Raw genomic sequence first — 9,190 nt, forward strand, 5'->3', positions numbered from 1 at the left:
ATCTATCTACCCGTCTGTCTGTCCGTCCATCCATCTATCCACCCGTCCGTCCATCCGTCCATCCATCCTTCCATGCATCCATCTATCCGTCCATCCATCCATGCATCCGTCCACCCATCCATCTATCCACCCGTCTGTCCATCCATCCTTCCATGCATCCATCCATCCATCCATCCATCCATCCATCCATCCAACCATCCCTTCATCCGTCCGTCCTTCCATCCATCCATCCTTCCATGCATCCATCCATCCATCCATCCATCCATGCATCCGTCCACCCATCCATCTATCCACCCGTCTGTCCATCCGTCCATCCATCTGTCCATCCGTCCGTCTGTCCATCCATCCTTCCATGCATCCATCCATCCATCCATCCATCCATCCATCCATCTATCCACCCATCTGTCCGTCTGTCCATCCATCTGCCCATCTGTCCATCCATCCATCCATCTATCCACCCGTCTGTCTGTCCATCCATCCTGTCTATGCACCTTGAAGTTTTGACCACTTGCTGGCCAGACTTTGCTTTTTTAAAGACGTCAGATTCAGAATTAAGTATAGCTAAACCTAGTTCATGCTCTATAAACAAAATGCCAGTCAGATTTTACATTTGTTTTGCTGTTAAATTTATCATTATTAAGCCGGAAAAACTTGAACCTTATAGCCAACCAATCAAACAAAAACAAAACACATGGGAGCAAATGATTAGGAGGACCAGGAGGGACTTTATTGGACCAACTGAATATTTCCTGCTGAGACCTTCAAAACAACTAAATCATCTTCCATAGCTTTAAAGAAAGATTGTCAAGAAGACAAGATGATCGGCCAGTTAGCTACACCAAGGTATCAGGTGCTGGGCTATCCTGAAGGTATCATCCCCATCATTCAGCCAACACCAAAACAAGCAGTGAGCATGATCCAATCTATGGTATTAATTGCACAAAGAACAATGTCTTAACTCATTTGGATAAGTTGATTGTCATAAGGAAAATATGACATATCTGAAAGGTATTTGATGGTGTAACCATAAATCTTTATGGATGTTTAGTTCTGAGATATAAAACCTGACGCCTGTAAGAGGGCCCGTTTAAAGGACGGCCCGGACGGGTCCAATTGAAGGGTTTGAATTTCAGTTATTGTAATATATGGCTCATTTATGGACTCATATGTTTTATATTCAGTAATTACCATTCATTATGTTTTTTATGTCCCGGGTTGGATCTCAAACAGTAGTCAGTGATGGGACTGTGGGATAAAATCTTGAGATGTACCAGTTTTTTCGGTTTATATCAGTCATACTCTTTCTGTTTTCTGTGCTGCATTACCAAATATTTGTTTTAATAGCTTCTATAATATTTAAAAGAAGAATAAAATTATGACTTTTTTGCCCTTTTGATGTCGAATTGACTTTAAATTCTATAAAAAGAAGCAGAAAGTCACGTTGAGATGCTGAAGTGATCAGAACAACGTATTTTTTTAGCTCAGTTTTCTGGAATCTTTCCATCTCCATGTTCGGTAAAAAGAAAATCCAGATGAGAGCTTCATGGGGGGAAGTAATGTAACCAGTGAAGTAATGAAACCATCAGTTGCACTGATGATATCTCAATGAGGATGACTGTATGAAGGCAGATTTGGTCAAAGTCAGATAAAAAGTCACTGCTGTGGTTCATGCTGTGGTAAAAGTTGGCTGACAGAGTTAGGAACTAATTATAATGCAATTCTTATCCACCTATTGATTCCTTACCCCATCTACCTGAACAAAGCAATTAGGTTTAACAGTAGGGTGGAGACCTTAGACGCGGAGGCCTTGATTCTCCTCTGCAGCCATGCCGACTCTGGGACAGATCGAAGCAGGTCTCTGACGCCTGTAATAAGGGACAGCCACGCTGCTGGGTTTGATCCTCGCTGAGACAGTTTTTGAGGAGGTCACTGTTCTGTGCTTCTACGAAGGGCATAATGATTTGTGATTAACATGTAGAACAATGCACCTGGTTGCACAGTGACTCACTGCTTTGCCTTTCTATGTTTGATCATTTCGGCTGTTTGCCCTTTGGACTATCTGTTCATAAAAATACCTCTTAGCAAAGACCTGAGCTTTTCTTGGGAGAATCACAAGAAGGATGAAAAAAAGATGAAAAGATGAAAAAACATTTACTTTTACCTAAGTTTTAGTTAAATATACAAATAATTCACTGTAAAATGTTTTATTATTTAAAACGAAGAACATTTTCTGGTTGTATTTTACACAAAATGATCAACTACAGCTATGTGAAAAAAGTATTTGAACCCTTACAGATTTAATTTAAGAAAATAAATAAGCTAGCCAAACAAATCTAGAATTAACCTAGACCTGTGAGTAAAGGTTACTCCCACCATTATAAATTAACAGCAATTAACCACATGTTTAGGTTCACTATTATGAGCAACACACAGGCCCGAATACTGTCTTAATTAGGAAATCCCTTAAACAGAACCTGTCTGACAACAGGAAGCAGGCTAAATGATCTCAAACACAAGCACATCATCCCAGGTCTAAATAAAAGATCAGATGAGAAACAAGCGTCAGACATCTGCCAGTCTGGAAAGGGTACAAAACCATTTCTGAGGCTTTGGAACTCCAGAGAACCACAGTGAGAACCATCATCTACAGATGGAGAAAATATGGAATAGTGGAGAACAATGCCAGATTAGTAAGCCAAAGGGACCCCTGGATACTGAGGCTCAGTAACCCTAACACCCACACCCTCCGATGGAGGCAATAACAAAGTTATTGACACCCAACAAACTGCAGACACCTAAAAGAAATTTCTGCCAGACACACACACACGCACACGCGCGCACACACACACACACACACACTGCTAAGGCCCTACCTAGATTATTTGAACTTCCAAAAACGCTGGCATGTAAAATCACATGCCTATTGGTCTGAATGACTAGTCCAGCCTTTCCAGATAAACTGAGTACTGCCACCTCACTCACAAATCCCACGTCAGCAATGCAATTAATCAAGTCATCCCAAGCTGGCATGGCTCAAGATTATGGCAATATAGTGTTTTCTGAAACTCACCCAAGCAGGAAGCGCGCCGGTCCTGCTGAAATGTGACTGACTCATGATATAACAAAGCCATTACAGAACAGTTAGCAAGTGAGCTGCACAACTTCAAACACTTAAACTAATACTCAGCATCACTCTAAAATGACGCAATGTGCCTGCAAAGTGCATATCAAATAAGCAAAATATATTTATTATCTGGTCGCACAATCACAACAGTTCATATTAGCCTACTCATTTCACAGAAAGCATTATGGCTCTCTTGCCTTTAAAAGTTATTTGTTCTTGTTAGTTTTCTTGCAAATCAAGTCCTCAAGTCCAGCTCACCAACCCGGACTTAACGGCAGTGCAGAAAGCCTCTTCTGACCCAAAGTTGTCCTGAGTTTATTTTTTTTAAACTTTCAGTAGTGAAAAAGTCATCTCTCCCTCAAGTTGGAAACAGGCAGTGTGAGAAAAAGCCTGAGAGCAACAAAAACAGGACCTAGTTCTGTTTGCTGACCGGCATCACCTCGAGCTTTTATGGTTGCTCATAGCTACCGTTAGCTCGGCTGAGCATCGCTGGTAGGGGGCGATGCTTTCAAGCTAATGTTAGCTAGCTCGAAACCCTCCTTTTTGAAAATGGGACTTATCTGCCAAACATGTTTTATTATAGTCGCTTGTTTCTCTTGGTAGCCCCGCTGGGCTTTCGGTACCACAGTCCATTTTCTGCCAACACGATCACCATAAATCTTCCCACAGCTCCACTCACAGATACAAACTATCTGACCATAGATCAGTTACAAATTAATTACACCATTTAAATCTCAATTAGCTCTTAGGAAATCTGATCCTGAACCAGTATCCTGGAAACACTGGAAACCACCTGCTCCATGCCCTCCCACCATTATTATTATTATTAGCCAATCTACACAGTGCATTGCCACCTGCTCCCAATCAATGCCTGTCAAGTCAAAAAACTGACATATAAGAGACAATCATGAGAGTTCATTTTGTGTAAAACTTTTTTTTTAAATTCTGATTGGACAATAATGCATATTCAGGGAAAAGCCGATATGTTAGATCTATCCCAGGTAGAGAACCTTCCCAGGAGTGGCTGACCAACCAAAATTACTCCAAGAATGCATCAAAGACTCATCCAGGAGGTCACCAAAGAACTCTAAAGCACTGCAGCTCTCACTTAAGGTCAGAGTTCATGATTCAGCAATAAGAGACAAAAAAATGGCCTCTATGAGAGATTTTCAAAGCCTGAACAATAGCTACTAAACAGAAAACAAAGGCCCGTCTCACAATTACCAAAAAACACCTAGATGATCTTCAAGACTTTTGAGGAAATATTTTGTGGACTGTTGAGAGAAAAGTGCAAATTTTTGAAAGGTGTGTCTCCAGTTAATGTCTAGTTACTGTTTTAAACTGGTGTAAAATTAACAGAATTTTGGAAACAAAACTTCATATCTAAAGTCAGACTTTGTGGTGGTAGTGGTATGGTCTGAGGACTGCTTCAGGACCTGGAAGACTTGCTTCAATTGATGGAACCATGTATTTTGATCTCTATCTAAATATACTGAGGGAGAAGGTCCATCTATGAGTTCGTGACCTTCAGCTCAAGCACACGTGGGTTATTCAGCAGGACAATTATCCAAAGCACAGCAGAAAGCTCTGAATGGCTAGAAATTAGGGTTTTGGATTGGTCCAGCCTTAAATGAGATCGGGATGTTGTGGCATGGCTGCCCAGTGGTGCAGCTGGTAGCACTGTTGCCTTGCAGCAAGAAGGCCCTGGGTTTGAATCCTTCCCTCGGGTCTTGCTCCCTGGAAACCTGCAATAAACAGGTTTTAGAAAAATTTTTGTCTCATCCAGGAGAATGATAAAAGAGATTCCACATTGTCTTTGTTTATTAAATAAAGATGAAGCCATGATGGTAAAGCTGTGAGGCTGTGAGTATACCCCTATGATCCAACAGCTTGTAGGGTTCTTTTCAGCAGAAGTAACTCTCAGCAGGGGTTTTCTTTCTGACTTTATCAGACTCAAATCATTGTGGAGAAAGTTTGGCTCAATCATCTTTCCAATGTTTCTTCCTTGCTCAGATGAAAACAATACAGAGTTCATCGCCCACTCAATGACTGCAAGAAGACCAGACATTTCTACTCTGATCTCAACCAACCAAAGGACATTGTTCCAATGATAACATACGTCATGCTGCTGAATTATTTATAGAAAGACAAGGCTTTCTCCTTTAACCTCCTTGCAAACAGCCATACTTGTTCAGTCTTTTCCTAACTATCCTTCCAAGAATTTTAACCTTTGACCCATGCTAACTGAGGCCTGTAGAGTCTGAGATGGAGCTCTTTCATTCTATTCAAGTCAGTTTTATTTATATAGCGTCACTCACAACACATGTCATCTGAGGGCACTTCACAAAGTCAGTTCAATCCAATCATACAGATTTCAGGTCAGGTTCACACATTCCAATTAATCCTAACTATCGAACAGTTCAGTCAGATTCAGTTCTTTATTCAAGTTTTTCTATTTAAGGAAACCCAGCAGATTGCATCCAGGCAGAGAGTTGTAGCAGTCACTCCTCCTGGATGAGCATGTAGTGAAAGTGGACAGTCACTGCCGTTGACTTTGCAGCAATCCCTCATACTGAGCATGCATGTAGCGACAGTGGAGAGGAAAAACTCCCTTTTAACAGGAAGAAACCTCCAGCAGAACCCGAACCAGGCTCAGTGTGAGCGGCAACCTGCCACGACCGACTGGGGGTTTGAGAGAACAGAACAGAGACACAAAAAGAACACAAAAGCCCTGATCCAGGAGTACTTTCTATGGGAAGGAAAAGTAAATGTTAATGGATGTAGCTCTTTTAGTGGCTTCATCTAGGAGGAAAGAACAGATAAAGCCAGTTTTCAAGTTTAGAGTATGAGAGAGAGAACATACAGTTAGTTACAATTAATCACAGTAAAACCTCAGTCAGTAGCTATGTCTAGGAGAGAGAAAGGGTTAAACACTGAAAGACAGGGCCAAGTGGATAATCGGTAGAAGGTGAGCATTAAGTTGTTAGTAGCAGAAGCTTGGATGATTCCCCCCTCCAGGAAGGTGTCACAGGTAGACCCAGAGTTAGGCCAGGTGAAGCTTCTAGAAGGGGAAAAGAGAGAGAACAAAGTTAAAGGCTGAAATAACAGCAAATAATGCAAAATTGGTGAGTAGTATGAGAATGTAGCAGAGAGTATGAAAGTGGTCATTATGTCATCCAGCAGCCTAAGCCTATAGCAGCATAACTACAGAGATAGCTCAGGATAACCTAAGCCACTCTAACTATAAGCTTTATCAATAAAGAAAGTTTTAAGCCTAGCCTTAAAAGTTCCAGGACATTTCTCTGAGCTTCATTCTCTGACCTTGTGCTGAATCTGCTGGGATGTCCATTCCTGGGAAGATTAGTTGCTGTTTGAGATGTTTTCCACTTGGGAATAATTGTCCTCTCTGTAGAATGATGGACTTCAGATAGTTTGGAAATTACCTTATACCCATTCCCACATTGATGTCCATGTCTATCCGTCTTGTTTACACACACCTTTATGCTCCAGCACACCAAACTGCTTTTATGGAGGTCTTCACATTGATGATTATCAGTTATTTCCATGGATTTGTTTGGCAGCACCTGGCTTCTAAAAGCAAGGGTGTCCTTAGTTTTTAAGAGTGCTTATAATTGAAAGAGTGTGTACTTTCTTTTTCACCATCAGTACTTATGCAGGGGCATCTTTAACGAGAAAACAGACAAGGATGTTTAATCCACAAAGATTTACAGATCATTCATAAAGACAACATTTATGATGACTAACTTTATCCATACAAGCATTCAAAGATATTTGTTTTTAAGCAAATATGCTTTTAGAAGCCTTCAAGAACTACCTCCAGTGTTCAAAGTAAAATGATCAGGTCTGAACCTCTTTCATCTTTGAAAAACAAAACTTCTCTCAGGCCGTAGAAGACATCACTTTTTATAGTTTCTGACAGTTTGTGTTTTCTTCTGACCTCATCTCTCCAGCCTCACCAATTTGGACAGTCTGGGCCATTTGGAGGGCGTTGGTAGCAGGTGGCAGAGACACTGCCAAGAAAGGTCACAGTTTGATTTCCTGAAATTCTGAACATGTTCAGGCACATCATCACGCCCTTGAACATGGCGACAAGCGACCACATGTCAAAATCTAAATCTGTCTGATGTCATAGATCATGAAGCTCTGAATGGTTTCAGACATTTCATTTAATGAATACTTTAAAGTCTACATGCAATAATTTTTAGTGTTTAATGATTTCTTTGAGCCATTTTGTTTTTTCTCAAGGGTGGAATGATGATATAAATGCAATAATTTTAAAAAGATGACCTGTGCACTATTATGAATTTATTGTGGATGGTCTCTAATCTAAACTGATTCAAATATACATTTCATAAATACTTTAATAAAGTTCCAGAATGTCTTTGTTGCTCTTCCTGTTAACCTCTGGTTAATGAACATGACTGAGTGCAGCAGGTAGTTGCTCTGTGCGGCATAAAAATGAATTGGCACCAAACACTGGATTAACCATTACTAAGAACAATGAGGAGGACCAGGTAAAACGACGAACATCTAAAATAGAGACTGTAAGTAGACTTGTTTTGTCCCTTCTTACCACTTTTCTATTCCCACACACATTTTATAGCATCAAGCCTTTGCATCAGCAGACTGTTGGTTTATTTATGAAGTCGCCAGTGATCCAGCTCAATTAATTATATTTGTTAACAGTTGATGCAAATGTAACCAGTTCATACATGGTTATGTTGAAATATATAGTGAAATTAAACAAATATAGCAATACCGTTCAATCCAATTATTTAGATTTAACATAGATTACATAAAGTTCATTTGATTGTAAATATAAAATATTATCAAACGTTTCTGGTGAAATAATTGCCCCTTGATAAAAAGTTGGATCAAGCTGCAGTTTCAGCACCTTCAAGCTGGAGCAACATTTGCAGCTATGCCAACGGACAGGTCTAAGGCATTCTGGAGAAAAGTTTGATGGTCGAATGAGAAAGATGGAGCTGTTTGGGCACAACAACAAGAAGTAACTTTGGAGAAATCAAACCTTTAACACTGTACCAACTGTCAAGCATGGTGGTGGCAGCATCATACTTTTGGGCTGCTTGGTACCCCTGAGCTCTACTTTCTGTAGTTCCTCAGTCTTCAACTTCACCTCAGATTAACGTCTATATTTTATACCCGGTTTGGACTGAAAATGCAATGTAAATTGAACTTTGTGCACCCAATTTGTATTTAAAAACCACTGAATTTATAGAATCATTCCAACCTGAAAAAAATTATCTCAAACAAATCATTAAAACCCAGAATCATGACAGTCCTGTACATGAAGAGTGTACGCCATCATCTAACCAAAACTGGATGTAGCGTAAATGTCCCACTTGACTGTTTTAAAGGTAAACTGTTTGTCTCTCCATAAGAACTTTCAGACCTATATCCTTTAGCACATCGTTTGTGGAGGATCGTTTCTGCTTTGTTTTCACATCTTTCTAAAACAACAATAAATTTGCTTCCCCACATTCTCTGGAGCACTTAATCACACCACTTTCTCTGAAAACTGTAATCACTATCGCATCCCTACGGGTGCTAATAGGAGAAAGTGTTCAATTAGCCCCCTGCTACGGTGTAGGTCACCAGCATGAACGTATGTGCTGAAACAGGAAACCATCTTTGTTTTCAGCTAAAGCCGCATCATTTCCACCTCTGAGGACGGTGGTTTACCAGCATCATTGATTACACCCTGTTTTCTTAGGAGTGATGCTCTGGTATGCGAACTGAGTGGTCTATATTCTATCAGTTGGATGAAGCATGTTGAATGATATAAACAGGGTTTTTGCACATGGCCCTAGAATCTCAGAAAAGATTAAAGAAAATTGCACCTAGAGCAAATAATGTTTCTTGTGCCCTCCCAAAGCCTCCAACCCTCAGGCACCAAACCGTCAGTCCTTCCTCCAGCAGAGATTAATAGCTATCTGTTAAGTGCCTGTAAATGTTTTCCATACATGACTTCAGATTTTGGAAGGCACAGGCTTTAAATCAATACCGAGTTTCAATAACATGATG

This window comes from Girardinichthys multiradiatus, chromosome 7 (genome assembly GCF_021462225.1).
Source record: "Girardinichthys multiradiatus isolate DD_20200921_A chromosome 7, DD_fGirMul_XY1, whole genome shotgun sequence".
NCBI classification, from domain to species: Eukaryota; Metazoa; Chordata; class Actinopteri; order Cyprinodontiformes; family Goodeidae; genus Girardinichthys; species Girardinichthys multiradiatus.